The 19678-nt window shown below is 43.0% G+C and overlaps 1 pseudogene; it reads left to right on the top strand.

Annotated features, from left to right (window-relative positions):
• Positions 1-17538, top strand: part of LOC148149016 (uncharacterized) — a 33009-nt pseudogene extending 15471 nt beyond the window's left edge.
• The last annotated feature ends 2140 nt before the right edge of the window (positions 17539-19678 follow it).

The following is a 19678-nucleotide window of genomic DNA, read 5'->3' as shown; positions in this document are numbered from 1 at the left end:
AGTTTTCTGATCATCGGAGTTAAAGTGACTAATGTGCAGTTTCTAGATTTATCCTAATATTTTATTTTGGATGGTAGTGTAACATTTACAGTTCTCCATGCCTCTGACACAACTCTGACACTGAAGGGGAATTGAAGGATTATGGCAAATACCTCTGGCATTTCTAACTAATAATTTTAGTGCCCTTGGATGCATCTCATCCAGTACTAGCAACTTCTTAACTTGAAATACTTTTTCTAGAATGTCTTCATTATTATTTTGAAGGAGAAAATGAGGACTGCAGATGCTGGAGATCAGAGCTGAAAAATGTGTTTCTGGAAAAACGCAGCATCCAAGGAGCAGGAGAATCGATGTTTCGGGCATGAGCCTTATACCCGAAACATCGATTCTCCTGCTTCTTGGATGCTGCCTGGCCTGCTGCGCTTTTCCAGCAACACATTTTTCAGCGTTATTATTTTTAAGCCCATATAGTAAATCAACAATTTCTCTTTCACTGTGGCTTAGGTAACATCTCCTTCCTTGGAAAAGGTAGCTACAAAATACATATTTAGTATTTCAGCCGTGCCTTTGGTCTTCATATGAGGATTCCTTTTTGGGCCCTATTAATTGCCCCACTACTCTTACAATCCTTTCAATATTTATATGTTCATAATTATATTTGGATTCTCTCTAAAGCTAGCTGCTAGTCACTTCTCACTCTCTCTTTGCCTCTCCTTCATTGACTTAACGAATTCTCTTTATTCAACCAGTATCCCACTTAACTTATCAACTGGAAAGTTACTGGGTGCTACCTTTTTGCAACACGTACAACAGCAACATGTCAAAGTTCCCTAGAGAGTCCATTCCAAACCCATGAAATCAATCATCTAGAAGGAAAGCAGCAACAGATGCATGGGAGCAGGAACAGTTGTAAATTCCCCTCTGGCTGAAAAAGTATCCCGACTGGGAACAATATCATCGGCCATTCACGGTCCGTTGTTCAAAATCCAAGGACCCCTTCCCCAACAGCTGTGTGGGTGTGCAAGAAAAATACACAGGTGGCACAGTACCTTAGAGGAGCAGAGTGGTGGCTTAGTGGTTAGCACTATTGTCTCACAGCACCAGGGTTACCGATTCAATTCCAGCCTTGGACATGGAGTTTGTACATTCTCCCTGTGTCTGCGTGGGTTTCTTCTGGGTGCTCCAGCTTCCTCCCACAGTCCAAAGATGTGCAGATTAGGTGAATTATCCATAGTGTTCAGGGGTGTGTAAGTTAAGTGCATTAGTCAGTGTAACTATAGAGGGATGGGTTACTTTTTGGAGGGACTTGTTCGGCCAAAGGACCTATTTCCACTCTGTAGGGATTTTATGACTGTGACTCACAACCACCCTCTGAAGTAGGGATGGGCAATAAGTGCTACCCTTGCCAGCAAGGCCAAAAGCCAATGAATGTTTAAGACATATCCAGTCATCCCCTTTTTTGAACAGTTGTCCTTTTTTGGCACAATATCATGTTCCCATGTGTCTATCTGCACCTGCAGCTAACTAACTTCATTTACTACACTTCATGCAGTTACCCAATGCACTATAAACTTAAGGTAGATCTCTCCAGAATGAACTTTTAAAAAGAGACGTTTAAAGTGTCACCTTCAATCCTTTCAAGGATAGAAGACACGACTCTTCCCAAAACACATGTTGGGCTCAATTTTAACCAGTCAGTCAGATGGAGGTTAAAGTCTGTGCAATCTGTTTTCTGACTTCATCCATTCTCCATCCCCATCCATTCACTACCAGCTTTCGCTGAAATAAACTGGTAGGAAGTTAAAGATTGTCATTAAGCTTTCTAATTCAATTCATGTTTGGAAGGATTCCCTAAGGGTCAAAAAATGCACTGACTTGTTTGATTCAGGATTTCCATAGATTGAGGAAGTGAGTACATTTTCATCTCCCTCCCATCTTCCAAATCCTCAACCACTTTCATCTAGAAGGACAAGGTCATCGGATATATGGGAACCCCACCACCTTCAAGTTCCTCTCCAAGCCATTCACCATCCTGACTCAGAAATATATTGCCTTTCTTTCACTATCACTGAATCAAAACCCCGGAATTCCTTCCCTAATGGAATTGTGGATCAACCCACAGCTGGTGGACTGCAGCAGTTCAAGAAGGCAACTCACTGCCACTTTCTCAAGGGCAACTAGGGACGGGCAATAAATGCTGGCCAGCCAGCGATGCCCATGTCCCTCAAAAAATGAATACAATTATTCAGGTACCTGCCAGAGAAAACCTCCGCCTTCATCACAAGACCTCAAATCCCGAAATGAGGCTCCCACGATCCCCATAGGGTTCAACACATGTCTTTGCCCAGGGATCAACCCTCTTACTGCAATCTCTGATAGATACCCCTCTTTTCCCTTAGGGTTGACCTTCATTTCATTGACTCATCTCTCTCAGTATCTCCAAATAATATGCATCCTCCATTCTTATTCTGCCACCTCCCACCTGGTCTTCAGTGGCCAGCTGCACATCCATAAAGTCATAGAGAAATACAGCATGGAAACAGACCCTTCAGTCCAACTCGTCTATGCTAACCAGATACCCCAATCTAATCTAGACCCAGTTGCCAGCACTTGACCCATATCCCTCAAACCCTTCCTATTCATATACCCATCCAGATGAGTTTTAAATGCTGAAATTGTACCAGCCTCCACCACTTGCTCTGGCAGGTCATTCCATACATACACCATCCTCTGTATGAAAAAGTTGCCCCTTAGGTCCCTTTCATATCTTTCCCCCCTCATGCTAAACCTATGGCTTCTAGTTCTGGACTCGCCCACCCCAGAGAAAAAACTTTATCTATTTACCCTATCTATGCCCATCATGATTTTATAGACCTCTGTATGGTCACCCCTCAGCCTCCGATGCTCTAGGGAAAACAGCCCCAGCCTATTCAACCTCTCCCTATAGCTCAAATCATCTAAGAAGGGCTTATGCCTGAAATGTCGATTCTCCTGTTCCTTGGATGCTGCCTGACCTGCTGTGCTTTTCCAGCAACACATTTTCAGCTCTGATCTCCAGCATCTGCAGACCTCACTTTCTCCTCAAAGATTTCAACCTACTGCGAATCCTCTTACAAGGATGCCTTCCTTGAAGAAGCTCTCTTTCTCCCTCTACAAAGTTCCTGAAGAAGGGCTTATGCCCGAAACGTCGATTCTCCTGTCCCCTGGATGCTGCCTGACCTGCTGTGCTTTTCCAGCAACACATTTTCAGCTCAAATCATCTAAACCTGGCAACATTCTTGTAAATCTTTTCTGAATTCTTTCAAGTTTCAAAATATCCTTCTAATGGAGACCAGAAGGAGACCAGAATTTCACACAAAATTCTAAAATGGACTAGCCAACATCCTGTACAGCAACAACATAACCTTCCAACTCCTGTGCTCAATACTCTAACCAATAAAGGAAAGTAGACCAAATGCCTTCTTCACTATCCTATCTACCTGTGACTCTACTTTCAAGGAGCTATAAACCTGCACTCCAGTGTCTCTTTGTTCAGCAACACTCCCAAGGACCTTATCATTAAGTGTATAGGTCCTGCTCTGATTTGCTTTTCCAAAATGCAGAACCTCACATTTATATACATTTCTGGAAGTTTGACTGACAATCAGTCAGGCCAGAATCCCGGCAGGAAAATAACTGCTGGAATTATGTATTAATACCCTATAGAGTGCACTCCACAGTAAGTCAAGTTTAGTCCAGTACATCCACTAGCTGAAATTTATAATTGTTTATTGTAAAAGTCTTTGACTCAGACCAAGCAAGAGGATGCAAAGTAAAGGTTGAAGGATGGGGGAGGGTGAGATGAAATTGGTTCCCACCTATAGTTGGTTTACTGTAAAAGAACATTGTACAGATGGTAAAAAGGGCTGACAATTTATCATGAGCCCATTTCATGATCGTGGTGCTGACTGATTTCTGCCTCCACCACATTATGACCTCTCTGTCATTATAACCTCATTCAGCCCTAAAACACCCTGAGAACCCAGCATTTTTTCCAATTCTAGCCATTTCTCCATCCCCAGTTTTGTTGATCCAGCAATGATGGCTTTGCTCACTCTTAAGATCTGGAATTTTCTCTTGAAACCTCTCTCATTGTTAATTAAACCTGTTTGAATAAGTTTTCGGTCACCGTGCCTAATACCTCAGTATGTGGCTTAGTATTATACTTTATTTAGTAAGACCCTGTTCTATTTTTTAATGTGAAAGGCACTGCATAAATGAGTACTCCTGCCCTGTAGTGTCTATTTTGGGTATAATTTGCCCATTGTTAACTAATGCGAGATGACCTCATGATAATACAAGTTGTTTGCAGCAATTATACCTCTCTTGTAGTGCTTTCACTAATGTAAACCAGAATCTTCTGAAGGACCTGCCACATGAATAGTCAGTCATTTTCCCCCAAAATGCATTTGGGAACAGAAACTGAAGGAGATCATTCCGCCCCTTGGAGAACAAGGAAGTTCTCCCCAATTGCCTGGTCAATATATCTCCCACAGTCAACAACCACTGTTATTGTCACATTGTTCTTTGTGGAACCATGCTATGCTCGATGTTCAGAATTTGAGCAGAAAGGAAATTACATCAAACATAGAACAGTACAGGTACTGGCCCTTCAGCCCACGATGTTATGCTGAACATGACGCCAAGTTAAACTAATCCTTTCTGCCCGGCCTTGGGTCATATCCCCATTTTTTGCTCATTCATGTGCTTATCTAAAAGCCCCTTAAATGCCCTTATCGTTTCTGCCTCCACCATCACCCCAGCAGCACATTCCAGACTCCCACCACTCTCTACGTAAAAAACCTGCCCCTCGTATCTCTTTCTCCCTCTCGCTTTAAAGGCATGCCCTTTAGTATTAGATGCATGCCCTCCAGTATTTGAATTAGTTAATGGAGGATTAATGGGTGAGGTGGTTCTGGTATGGGGAGGGAATGAGTCAAGGCGGTGTGTATTTTGAAGATTGTTTAAGGAACAGAAATGCTGAGTTGCTTTTAGAATTGAGCAGGAAGATCTTGTAAAAGCTGAGCAGTAATTCAGGGTCAAAGAAATATGGAGTTCAAACTGAGAACTGCAATGGTACACATAAATATGTCTTGCATATCTAACCTGATGTATTGACATGCCAGTTTTCTCAGAATGTGAGACAGTGGCAAGATGGCAGCGCCCGTTGTTGGTGACGAGTGAGGGTTTCCGTTGATTGTACAGAAACAGCAGGGAGTGCAGGCCAGGAGCTCTGATTCTGCAATTCCAATAACATCTGCAAATTGTGGAGCAAATCCCTGAGGACTTTGATTGAAATTCCTGCTGACTTCTGATGCAGCTCACTATTAATCAGCATGCAACTGATGAAGGGAAGTGAAATCCCTTAGAGGGTAATGTTACAAACTGCTTTTTTGCCACAGCAGTTCTTCTGTACACTTGACAGTTATAGAAATTTAATTATAATCTGTACCCCTGTGAATTTCACCTGGCAAATCTATCATATATACTTAATGGGGACTTGCCAGTGCAACAAATTGACTAGAGATTGTACCTTCCTTTGAGCATAGCTCCTTTTCTTCATTAACGGAAAGTGAAATGAATCATGCAGATGGTTGAACCTATGAGATCTGTACCTCAATATTATTGATCTGCAATGGTATATGCCCCTTGATACTCTTGCCCAACAAAAATCCATCAAACTCAGGCTTGAAAATGTTGATTGATCTCTTGGAACAGCAGAATTTTAAGGGGACAATGTTTTAGCTTTCTACTACTGAGTAAAGGAGGAAAAAGGACAATAGTTGCACGATGTATTTCCCATGGTAATGCTTCAGACAATTAGTGTTGAACTGCTTGCTTTTTTTAAATTAAAACACATTGAGGGATTACTATTTCCACGTATGTTCTCCATAACAATGATACAACTAATCAAAGTCTATATGCCAATCGATCCTTATGCAGTGTCAATTGTTGTCCTTTCAAAATTTGGCATTCTTGCATCAATCCTGATGAGTGCAAAAATGAAAAGCTTTACAGTTTTTTTTTGGTTATTAATTCAGGGGATGTGGTGTCATTGGCTAGGCCTGTATTCATTGCCCGTCCCTAACAAAAGACAGTTGAGAGTCGACAACATTGCTGTGGGTCTGGAGTCACATTTATCTATGCTTGAATTCTACACTCCCAAGCAATTATTCCTCTACTTTTTGTGCTTCTACATTTCTTTCCCCAACAATTACTGAGGCAATGTTACACTTTCGAAAGTATTATCTTTTGGAGGAACCAAAAACCTGAGCTTCCTCTCTGTCGGACATAAAAGATTCCATGGCACTATTTTGGAGAAATAGCAGGGGAATTCTGTCCTTTTCCTGATTTATACTTATCCTTGAGTCGACATCACTGAGATGAATTATATGATCATTATCACATTGATGCTGGTAGGATCTTAGTTAAAAATCACCTGTTTTGTCTAACAGGTTTGTCTAACAGGCTCCTGATGAAGGAGCATCGCTCTGAAAGCTAGTGCTTCCAAATAAACCTGTTGGAGTATAATCTGGTGTTATGTAATGTGTTATGTTATGTAATTTAATTATGTCCACCCCAGTCCAACACCGGTTCCTCCGCATCAAGAATAGGATCTTACTGTGTGCAAATTGATTGTTGCAATGCAACCATGACTACATTTTTAAAATTATTTAACAGGCTGTGAAGCCCCTTGGGAATTCCTAAAATTGTAAGTATTGCTATCGACATGTAAGTCTTTATTTTTCAGAACATCAAACATTCTATTATATCGAGTCATAGAGTTGTCTAGCACGGAAACAGACCCTTTGGTCCAACTTGTCCATGCTGACCAGATATCCTAAATTAATCTAGTCCTATTTGCCAGCATTTGACCCATTTTCCCTCCAAACCCTTTCTATTCATATACCCATCCAGATGCCTTTTAAATGTTGCAATTGTACCAGCCTCCACCACTTCCTCTGGCAGCTCATTCCATACATGCATCACCCTCCACGTGAAAAAGTTGCCCGTTAAGTCCCTTTTAAATGTTTCCTCTCTTACCCTAAACTTATGCCCTCTAGTTTTGAACTCCCCTACCCTGGGGAAAAGAACTTTGCTATTCACCCTATCTGAGCACCTCTTTATAATCCTCTGTAACCCCCCTCAGGCTTCGACACTCTGGGAAAATTGATCCAGCCTATTCAGCCTCTCCCTACAGCTCAAACCCTCCAACCCTGACAAAACTCTTGTAAATATTTTCTGAACCCTTTCAAGTTTCACAACACCTTTTCTATAGCAGGGAGACCAGAATTGAATGCAGTGGGTCAATCAGTGGCTACCAAAGGACCTCAATTTGTCTCCTTCCCAATCACTCATCTCTCCAGTGAGGGTGAAAAACTAGGGTGACTTGCCTGCCAGATTGATGAATCAGTGGAGGGAGCGGTCAAAGATGAAGATGGGGCCACCAAAATACATATTGTCTCTGACCTCTCTTTTTCCAATGACCTCACCCCACAGGAAGGGTATAACGATTCACTTTCTCGTAACTGGATCCCCTGAGGTGTAGGCCTCGACAACTGGACTCTTGGCCCTTGATTGGCTGTCAGAGCGTGGCAGCCTGGGATCCAGTGTTGAGGCCTGTGATTTGCAGAAGGTCACAATGAGTTGTTTAGCAGGTGACGCAGTTAGTCACACTCTAAGACCTTCTCCCCATCTCCTGCACGTTAAATAAATGGGTAGGTTCTAGCCAGAGGAGCAAAGCTTCCTATTTGTGTCACAACGTCAGGCAGCTCTCCAGCACATCAGCCCAGATCCATGCGGATGGCCAGGAATGAAACACAACCCCACTGGAGGAGATGGACCAACCATGAAGCTGCCTCTAGGAGCACTGTCCAGCTGGAGGAAGCCTGGGGATGCAGGAGGGTGAAGGGTGGTGGGCAAAGCCACAGTGAATACCATGTGCACCTCAATGAAGAAGGGGCGGGTGGCATAAGATGGAAGTGCTGGACTATTGGTGCAAGCAATCAATTCCTTGGAGCCAATGGGATCTGTCTGCAAATAACAAACAAATAATTGCAAGTAGCTGTTTGTGGACATCTTGAAGATTACCAATTTTGCACTTTAAAATGACTACAACATATGAATCTCACAGTTTCTCTCATCTCTCATCTCTCACTCTGCCCTCACCTCCCGTGTGTAAAAAGTAAACTACATATACATTGGGAGTCCTAAGTCAAGGAGCTTTTCCAGCATGGAGGGAGGCCCTTTGGCCCAATGTGTCTGTGCCAGTCACCAATCGTTTCTAATTACATTCTTGGCCTGTAGCCTTGTATGGCATTTCAAGGGCTCATTAAATACTTCTTAAATGTCTTGAGGGTTCCCTTTCTGATTGTGAGTTCCAAATTAGCACCACCCTCTAAGTGAAAAACATTTACCTCAAATCCCCTCTAAACATCTTGCCTCTTACCTTAAAACTGTGACCCATGGTTACTGGCCCCTTTAGTAAGAGCAACTGTTTTTCCCTCTGTCTTTCTCTTGTCTATGCTCCTCAGGGGTTTGTACACCTCAATCTGATCCCCTTTCAGCCTTCGCTGCTCTAAGGAAATCAACCCTCAGCCTGTCAAGTCCCTCTTCATAGCAGCATTACTTCACCTTCAGTGACATCCTGGTGAATTTCCTCTGTACCTTGCCTCATGCAATCACATCGTTTCTACAGTATGGCAACCAGAACTGTATATGCTCTTCCAGCTGTGCTGTAAGTAATGTTACATACAGCTCCATCACAACCTCCTTGCTCTTGTGTTCAATGCCTTGAGTGTTGAAGCCGAGTGACCCACGTGCTTTCTTAACCAGCTTACCTCCTTGACCTGCTACCTTCAAGGATCAAGGGACATGTGCATCAAACTCCCTCTGACCCTCTGTACTTCCTATGGTCCTACCATTAATGTTTACTCCCTTGCACTGACAGTCCTCACAAAATGCGTCACCTCACTTTTCAGGATTGGCATTGTTCAATGCATCTGCCCAGCCCACCTATATCGTCCTACAATTTAAGACTTTCCACTTTGCTATTCATCAAAGCATCAAATTTGATGTTACCTGTGAACTTATTGATCATACCACCTAGATTCATTTCTAGATCATTAATGCAAGGGTCCCAGCACTGAGCCCTGTGGTATGCTACTGGACTTGGCTTCCAGTCACAAAACCATCTTGCAGCCATCACCATCTGCTTCCTGTCACTAAACCAAATTTGGATGCAATTTGCCAAATTGCCTGGATCCCACGAGCTTGTACCTTCTTAACCAGCTCACCGTGCAAGACCTTGCCAAAAGCTTTGCTGAAATCCATGTAGACTCTGCCAACTGTACTACCCTCATCTACACGCCTAGTCACCTCCTCAAAATAAAGTCGATCAAATTTGTTTGACCACCTTACAAAGCCTTGCTGACTATCCCCGATTAATCCTTGCCTCTTCAAGTGGAGATTAATTCTGTACTTCCAATATTTTCCAATAGTTTCATTGCCACTGTTGTTAATCCAACTGGCAAAGTTTTGTAGGCTTCCATAAATACCCACTAATTGCCACCTTAATCATTTTAATTGACTTCCTCCTGCTGAGGCTGTCACCATACGTAACGTCTTCTGGCTGAAGTTGTGAAGCCACCCTGATGCAGTTTTACCCCCCATTCAGCCTGCCCTGCCATCATTCCCACCTCCAACTTACTGAGAGAACTCCCCCTGGCAATCCTAAAGCATGGTAGGAGGCCATTCAGCCCATTTCGATTGGAGTGGCTGTCTTAAAGAGTCCTTCATGTCTCCAACCAACCTCCCTGATGTCTCCATCACCAATCCTTCCTTTGCTTACAGCTGCAAACAGAATCCATCAGATCTCAATTCATCCCTGCCATCTCTTATCCACTAACAATTAAATGTGCTCAGTGGAAAAGGATAAAGAATGCTATGAGAGGAAGAGGAAATTAATGGAAGTACACTCTGAGGAGACCTTTGGGAATGTGTAACACATTAACGGCATCAGGAAAACATGGATTGACATGAATAGCGCTCTTTTCCTGATGAAGGGCTCTTGCCCAAAACATCGATTTTCCTGCTCCACAGATGTTGCCTGACCTGCTGTGCTTTTCCAGCACCACTCTAATCTTGTCTCTGATCTCCAGCAACTGCAGTCCTCATTATTGCCCTCTTAAAAGAGCAGGCAGTTCTTTTAAAATGCTCAACAAACATCTCCTTTCAGTTTACTTAACTTTCCAGTGCTGTAATTCAGAGTAAAATCATGTCATCAAATTGTTTGTATGAGAGAACTCAGGAATGAAAAGGTCATGGTGTTCTTTCAAGTCTGTATCTCTTCTTCCTGCCAACAAACTGAATCAGCCTGTCTACAACAATACTGTGCTATTGATCCATGCTCTGGGAGATAAGCTTATCCCTTCCATTTTCCAATGAGAGCTTTCCTAGCAAAAGAGAACGTTTTCACTCAAGGATTAATAAAAATCAACAAAACAGTTGATAGGGCTACATTGTTGAGGAATGTAAAACTTCAGGTTGTACAGATTTGGGGAGCAAATGTGAGGTGAAATGCCCAGTATTTGGGTACAAATGGTGCTGTTTGAGATACAAAAAGGCACCAAAGACACAAACACCAAAAGTGCCCTGCTCTGAGCACCACTTTGGTGAGAGTGTTAGTACTCATGAAGTGAATATTTGTTTAACTGTGATCGCCATCTCTCAAGGTCAACTGCCAGAGATATTTAAAGAAATCTCCGGCAAGTTACTTGCTGGTAAACCTCTTCTGGCTGTTGCTTCAATTCTACATGGGTTTAGTGCTTCTTCTAGTCATTCTAAGTTGCAGAATTCTATAGGAAATGGCATGGCAGATGTTGATTTCTTTTTGTGATTTCAGGCTCCTGTACAGACCAATTGCTCCCAGACATGGGTGCATTAGTCTCGGCATTCCCCCTTAGGACACAGCATGACAGAGGTTGCACAGAGTGTGACAAGGGGCTGGAAGAGGGAGGAGGTGGAGATGAGGGAGTTCCATCAATTGGAGGTGATTCACCCAAGGTGCTCAGTGAGGAATAGAGTGTGAAATATCTACCTGCCACAAGGACTTCACATTATCAGACCAGAATCGTCACTGCTGTACGTGGCCTTCCTTATTCGCATGCAAATCTTTGACTTATAGACTATCCTCCTCAAGGTTTGATATGGAGAAGCCGGTGCTGGACTGGGATGGACAAAGTTAGAAATCACACAACACCTGGTTATAGTACAAAAGGTTGATTTGGAAGCACTAACTTTCAGAGCACAGCTCCTTCATCAGATAGTTGTGGAGTATAAGATCACAAGACCCAAATTTAGAGCAAAAGATTACAATGTCATGCAGTGATTGATATTTACATGTACAAGGGATTCCCAACTTCTGTCGTGATACTATAGATTTCTTACAGAAACTCAGCACCTACAGACTGGTTGAGCCGAAAACGTCACTTATCATAATAGACGTTTCAGCACTCTACACCAGCATTCCCCACAATGATGGCATCGTGGCAACAGCCACAGTACTCAATACCATCAATTGCCAATCTCCAAGCATTGTCATACAACTTATCCACTTCATCCTCAACCACAACATTTTCACCTTTGACAACCAGTTCTTCATCCAGACACACGGAACAGCAATGGGGAACAAATTTGCCCCCCAATATGCCAACACTTTCATGCACAGGCTCAAACAAGACTTCGTATCTACGCAGGACCTCCAACCAACACTATACACCAGGTACATTGACGACATTTTCTTCCTCTGGACCTATGACGAGGAGTGACTGATTAAACTACACAGTGATATCAACGAGTTTCATCCCACCATCAAACTCACCATGGACTAATCTTTAGTATCTGTCTCATTCTTGGACACATGTATCTCCATCAAGGATGGGCACCGCAGCACCTCACTCTACCACAAATCCATGGATAACCTCACAATGCTACACTTCTCTAGCTTCTACCCTAGACATATTAAAACAGCCATCCCTACAGACAAGTCTTATGCATACACAGGATCTGATCAGATGAAGAGGAACGTGATGGACACCTGAAGGTGTTCAAGGATGCTCTCACAAGATCGGGGTACGATGTTCAACTCACCAACCACCCATTCCGACGTGCCACAGCAAGAAACCATAATGACCTCCTCAGGAGACAGATACGGGTTGTAACCGATATGGTACCCTTTGTTGTCCAGTACTTCCCGGGAGCCAAAAATTACACCATGTTCTTCACAGCCTGCAACACATGATTGATGAGGATGAACATCTCGCCAAGACCTTCCCTACATCTCTACTTCTTGCCTTTAAACAATCTCCAAACCTTAAACAGACGATTTTTCGCAGTAAACTATCCAGCCTTCAGGACAACATCAACCACAACACCGTACAACCCTGTCATGGCAGCCACTGCAAGACGTGTCAGAGTGTTGACATGGATACCCCCATTATCCATGGGGGCACCACCCACTGTGTAAGCAGCAACTATACATGTGACTCAGCCAACGTTGTCTATCTCGTACGCTGCATGCAAGGATGCCCTGAGGCTTTGTATATTGGCGGGACCAAGCAGAAGCTACGACAACAGGTGAATGGACACCACGCAACAATCAACAGGCAGGAGTGTTCTCTCCCATTCGGGCAGCACTTCAGCAGTCAGGGATATTCAGCCTCGGGTCTTTGGGTGACCATCCTCCAAGGTGGAGATAGGCAACAACACAAAGTGGCCGAGCAGAGACTGATAGCCAAGTTCAGTACCAATGGGGATGGCCTCAACTGGGACCTTGGGCTCACACTACAGGTGACCCGACTGCACTGTACACACACATAGACACTCTTGCATGCGCGTGTATACACACACGCGCACACTCTCTCATGTACACTCACACGCGCACACTCACATGCACGCACTCACTGTCTCTCTCTCTCTCTCTCTCTCTCACTTGCACACAAACACACATATAAGTCAATGGGTGAATTTGTATTTGCAGAATTATATTTACAGACACATTCTATTTTGCTCCAAAGATGCACAATCTGCAGGTAGTCAATGCAGTCAGTCAATCCATGTAATATTTTATAAATTCCACTTTGGAAATAGAACCAGTAAGATTGGGATACAGTCAGAATCTGACCTCACACCTTTAATGCAGTCTCTGAGCTGAGATATCATGTTTTGTTATAAAACCTTAAATTATCTTGAGAAGGTGACTTAAAAGAAGTTCTAGGATTTACATACTAATAAATTCATTCTAAAAGATGAAAGACTTAACAATCCAGGTTTGTACAATATATCACTGTATGACACTGTAATCTTTTGCTATAAATTCCGTGTCTTACAATCCTATACTCCACAACCACCTGATGAAGGAGCAGTGCTCCAAAAGTCAATGCTTCCAAATAGACCTGTTGGACTATAATCTGATGTTGTGTGATTTCTAACCTCCTGAAGTTTGGTTGCCCTCAGATATTATTTCCATCCTCTGTCAAGTCCACAATGACTTGCAAGTCCTGATCACTGGCTCCATTTCAGTGACTGGGGCTCTATCAGTACACCAACCCGTTCAACCATCTCCCTTGCTGCAATACTGTACAGCACCTCAGACAAATTACTGATAGAATCTGAGAAAATTTGGACTATCTCAGAACCCATCAAACTTGAGTGGAGACCCAGTCATCTTCGATCCTGAGGACCTGCCTGAGGAGGAGATTGAAGTGTGTCAGCTTTTATTGCCCCCCCCCCCCCCCCCAAAACAAATTCAAGCCAGGACAAACACTGTACGGCCAAGAGCTGGGAAAATGATTGTGGCAATGGATTTGAATGAGTCCTTCCCTTTTCACTTTGGAGCATATTTGCAGCGTCTCATACTTTGAGATTGACTGTGGGGCAAGGTAGATCATCAACTCTCTCTTGAGAGCTAACTCCATTTCATACTCATGAGCAGATTAAATGAATGCAAAATGAAGCTCAATTGAAGAATCCAGAGGGTGCAAGGGTGTGCACTGTGCCTTTATTCTGTGACAGTCCACTGATCCATCATGGCAAACTGGACAAGGAATACCTGCTGAACACACACACACACACACACACACACACTCAACGGAAGCAGGGAGGATTAAAGTGGGGGTGGGGGGGTGGGCATGGAGGAAGGTGCAGCCACACAAGGGAGGATGGTACAGACCACACACAATTTCAAATAATTCTTTTACTGCCTGAAATAAGCTTGCAGGACTCAGCAGAGCAAGTGTGCCATATTCCACACGCATCCACCATCCTGATGGAACAAATCTGTACCATTGACAAGTGAGCAATCCTTGTGACACACCACTGGTCACAGGCTTCCAGTCTGAAAAGCAACTCCCCACCATCACCTTCTGCCTTCTATCTTGAAGCCAGTTCTGTGTCAAAATGCCTTGTTCTCCCTGTGTTCCATGTGATCTAACCTTACCAACTGGTTAACCAGGCAGAACCTTGCCGAATGCCTCACTGAAGTCCATTTTGATCATGTCCACCACTCTGTCTTCATCAGTCGTCTTCGTTACTTCTTCAAAAAACTCATCCAAATCAATGAGGTACGATATCCCCCACACAAAGCCATGTTGACTAATCAGTTCCCGCCTTTCGAAAGACATCTAACTCCTGTTCTGCAGGATCTCCTCCAACAATTTGCTCGCCACTGAATAGCAGGCTCACCAGTCAGAGATCTGTTGTAACATACACCTGCAAATCCATCTGTTTCTCCATGTTGGACTCCTTTTCTGATCTCTGATACTTCAAATACAGGCAATCATAAAATCTGATTGATGTCTTTGACACACTCATGGCACACAATCCCACATGAGTGTACAGTTAAAACGTACAATACAATTCCATATGATTGCTCAAATTTTACAATCGAGTTGTATATTCTTTATCAGAGCTCAGTTACTATGCTTAACAATTGCATCCTCGTGACAGCAAAAACTCCTAACACTTCTCTCAACTTTTGTACTCTAACACTAGAGATGCATATTAACACTGAACCAAAGAAACAATGCCAACTTCAGATAACATAAAGCTCAGAAGAAACACTGAATCTGACTTCAATCTCTCCCAATGATTCTTTCCGATGGTTACATGGTACAATGTAACTCTTTAAACATTTTATAACCATAAGAAATGACCAAACAACAAATCCCAGAACCTCACGACATGAATGAATGACCTCCCCAATCCTTCAGGGAACAACTGTGCTCATCAGAACTGAAAGCCACTTATAACCCATTGTGTACTGGTTCAACTTACAACGAGGTACATGGAGTTAAATGAGTAGCCTGAACTCATATTCACACTCTTTATATTTTTCTGTATACTATTATTTATTGGATACTTTCTTACCTTTGTTGCTGTCTCTGAATCAAAGAATCCCTATGTGTGGAAGCTGGCCATTCAGCCCATTGAGTCCTCGTTGACCCTCCAAAGAGAATCCCACCAGACCTACCTCTCCTGACCCTGTAACACTGCATTGCCCATGTCTAAGTCACCTGACCTACACATTCCTGTACACTATGGACAATTTAGTATGGTCAATCCACCCAACCTGCATATCTTTGGACTGTGGGAGGAAACCAGAGCCACCTGGAGGAAACGCATGCAGACATGGGGAGAACATGCAAACTGCACATAGCCAATCACCTTAAGCTGTAATCAAATCTGGGTCCCTGATGCCATGAGGCAGCAATGCTGGCCACTGAGCCAGCATGCCACTCCATTATAAATATAATACTTCAGACTGCTCCAGATTGAATTCCATTTGCTATCTTTCTGCTTACTTGGCCAACTTATTGATACTGCCCTGCAGTCTACATCCTGTTTGGCCATTATCTCCTAGATGGTTAAGTTTTTGCATCATCTATAAACTACTTACCTATGCTCCCTACATTTAAGTTTAAACTTTTTGTATGGTCTTGTTCTACAAAAAGCAAGGGATCTATGGAACCCCATTAGAAACAGCCTTCTAGTCTAGCCTTCTAGTTGACTGCCATTGGACCCACATTGGATTCAACTAGCTATATTCCTTGGATCCCATTGGCTTTTATTTTGCTGACCAATCTGCCATTTATGACATTGTCAGCAGCCTTCATAAAATCCATGTCGGCTACATCAACAGCACCATCTTTGGTTAACTTTTTAGCCAAGCAATTACTGTCAACATGGTACAGAGCAAATAATTCAGAAGGCTATTAACACACATGTTTTCTTCACAAATTAATTCAAACCTATCTCCATTTTGTTTACCACTGAATTTGTGTTCACCTTATTGCTGCTTGAGGGCCCTTGTTATGTGTAAATTAATTGTCACTATTGGCATCTAAGTCAGCAAGTGATTACATCTAAAATGTAATTTATTGGCTGTAGATCACCCTGAGGACATGAGAGGAACAGTATACAGCAATTGGTTCATGTGCCTTCCACAGCCTGAACACAAGACGGTGAAGTCTCAGAGCTCCAATTATCTCATATGTTCTGTTGAAGGCTATAAATATAATTTATAATAAAAATGGTAGCTAATTACAGATTAAAACACGATGACAAAACAAGGAAATTAATGGAAAATGTAAGAAATTAATGGAATGGTAAGAGACTAGCAGGTCACCCTTCAATAAGGGAGAGAAAAACTGAGACATGACCATGGAGATTGCAACAGGGACTAAAGATAATGGGCTAGATTTTGTGTGACCCCAATAGGTAGATCTTTGTTTGGAAGAGGAGGGACAGAGCCTAACCCCCTGTCCAAAACCCAAGAGACCCCAGTCCCCAGCCTGCCCCCCTGCTGAAATATATCCTGCCAGCACTATAATATGACTGGCATGGCCAGTCAACTGGGAGTGGACAGCCCAGTTTTTATAAAAGGGTTTTAAAAGGGCATCAGGAATGGTGGTTGACACATTGGCTCAGTAGTTAGCACAGCTATCTCACAGTGCGAGGGACCCAGGGTCAATTCCAGCCTCAGGCAACTGTCTGAGTGGAGTTTGCACATTCTCCCTGTGTCCGCGTGAGTTTCCTCTTGGTGCTCTAGTTTCCTCTCACAGTCTAAAGATTTGCAGGTTAGGTGGATTAGCCTAAATGGAGTGTAGAGGGTTAAGGAAGGGTGCTGCATCTTGGTGGGATGCTATTTGGAGGGTCAGTGTAGTCTCGATGGGCCAAATGGATTGCCTCCATGCTGTGGGGATTCTATGATCTTTGAGGTGTGTGTTTTGCACTTCAGAGGGATTCTTTAAAAAGTCACTCTTTGATCCTCACCGCACGGACTTTAAAGCTCACTCCTTTATCTGTTCCAGAAAGTAATCCTTTCTGCCCAATGTCCCAGCTTACTTGGATCTGGGGCACCATTGGCATGTCTTCCTGAGAGTTGTTGAAGTCTTGCCGGTGCCCACCATCAAAGTCTGGAAGTGCCAGGACAGCATTTGACTTTTTCTGAGTGAGTTCACTAACCGCTGACTTTCCTTCAGATGGTGAAGTTTCAATAGTTAGTTGCTGGAGACTGGGTTTGGGTTTTTAGGATTGTTTTATTTATGTGACACAAGGAGAGGTCTGTCTGAGTTATCAGAGTGAAGCTAAACTCTGCAGCATACAGAAAAATTGGTTGTATCAGTTTATACCATTGACATCTTTATATCCACGTTTAAATCTTCTTTCATATGTAACAAATGAAGTGAATGTTTCTCTGTGTCACAGGTGAATGTGTTAAGGTCTCCAACCAGACAGGGAATAAACAATCTATTTCATTCTGGATGTCAGTTCTATTGCTTTTCAGTGTCTAGCTTATACTGTCTCCTTCCAAGGCCTTCTTAGAATGTACTCATTAATATTGGCTCCTGTTTACCCAGAAACCTAGCCTCAATGTTGCTTGCAAAGTTAGGGTGTCATTTATCTCTTACAGATAAAATCTAAATTCCCCCTTACAGAGGGCAAGCACTCCACTTGAGCTGACGGATTTTACTCTTCTTCCCATAGCTCCTCGTTGGAGTGATTTTAAATGAGTGCCTTTATCGAAAGACTGCCATTTTATAGTCTTAAAGGTTTACCTCATGGAAACAGGCCCCATAGCCCAACTTGCCATGCCACTCAGTGTTCACAATTAATCTAGTCTCACTTGCCTGCATTTGGTCTGTATCCCTCTGTACCTATCCCATCTATACCTATCTCATCCACGTACCTGTACAAATGTTTCTTAAATGACAAAATTGCACCTGCCTCCACAACTAGCTCTGCCAGCGCATTCTAGACACTCACCATCCTCTAAGTGAAAAAAATTGCCCCTCTGGACGCTTTTGTATCTCCCAAAACTGTACCTATGCTCTCTAGTTTTAGAATCCCTCACCATGGGGAAATGTTGTTGCCCTCTATCTTATCTATGCCTCTCATGATTTTATAGACCTCTATTTCTTGGTGGTATCCCTCATTCTGACGTTGATCTACAATTCTGATGTCAGCAGTTTCCTTTATCCTCCATGATTCTTTGTAGCCTTCCTGAGTTTGCCTACACTGTTTAAGAAAGGTTCTAAGGATATGCCAGGGAACTAAAGACCAGTGAGCCTGATGTCGATGGTGGGCAAGTTGTTAGAGGCAATCCTGAGGGACAGGATGTATTTGGAAAGGCAAGGCCTGATTAGGGATAGCCAACATGATTTTGTGCTTGGGAAATCATGTCTCACAAAATTGATTGAGTTTTTTGAAGAAGTAACAAAGAGGATTGATAAGGGCAGAGCGACAGACATGATCTATATGGACTTCAGTAAGAAGTTCGACAAGGTTCCCCATGGGAAACTGGTTAGCAAGGTTAGATCACATGGATACAGGGAGAACTAGCCATTTGGGTACAGACTGGCTCAAAGATAGAAGACAAAGGGTGGTGGTGGAGGGTTGTTTTTCAGACTGGAGACCTGTGACCAGTGGAGCGCCACAAGGAACAGTGCTAGATCCACTACTTTTCATAATTTATATAAATGATTTGAATGTGAACATAGGAGGTTTAGTTAATAAGTTTGCAGATGACACCAAAATTGGAGGTGTAGTGGATAATGAAGAAGATTACCTGAGATAACAACAGGATCCTAATTGGATGGGCCAATGGGCTGCGAAGTGGCAGATGGAGTTTAAATTAGATAAATGTGAGGTGCTGCATTTTGGGAAAGCAAATCTTAGCAGGACTTATTAACTTAATGTTAAGGTTCTAGGGAGTTTTGCTGAAAAGAGACCTTGGAGTCCACATTCATAGGTCCTTGAAAGTGGAGTCGCAGATAGATAGGATAATGAAGAAGGCATTTGATATGCTTTCCTTTATTGGTCAGAGTATTGAGTACAGGAGTTGGGAGGTCATGTTGCAGCTGTACAGGACATTGATTAGGCCACTTTTGGAATACTGCATGCAATTCTGGTCTCCTTCCTATCAGAAAGATGTTGTGATACTTGAAAGGGTTCAGAAAAGATTTACAAGGATGTTGCCAGGGTTGGAGGATTTGAGCTATAGGGAGAGGCTGAATAGGCTGGGGCTGTTTCCCCTGGAGCATCGGAGGTTGAGGGGTGGCCTTATAGAGGTTTAGAAAAT

This window comes from Chiloscyllium plagiosum, unplaced genomic scaffold (assembly GCF_037043375.1).
Source record: "Chiloscyllium plagiosum isolate Xiang-an unplaced genomic scaffold, Cpla_swu_hap1 HiC_scaffold_10, whole genome shotgun sequence".
Lineage (NCBI taxonomy): Eukaryota > Metazoa > Chordata > Chondrichthyes > Orectolobiformes > Hemiscylliidae > Chiloscyllium > Chiloscyllium plagiosum.
Note: the sequence above shows the minus strand (reverse complement) of the source record. Positions and strands in the feature narration are given on the sequence as shown.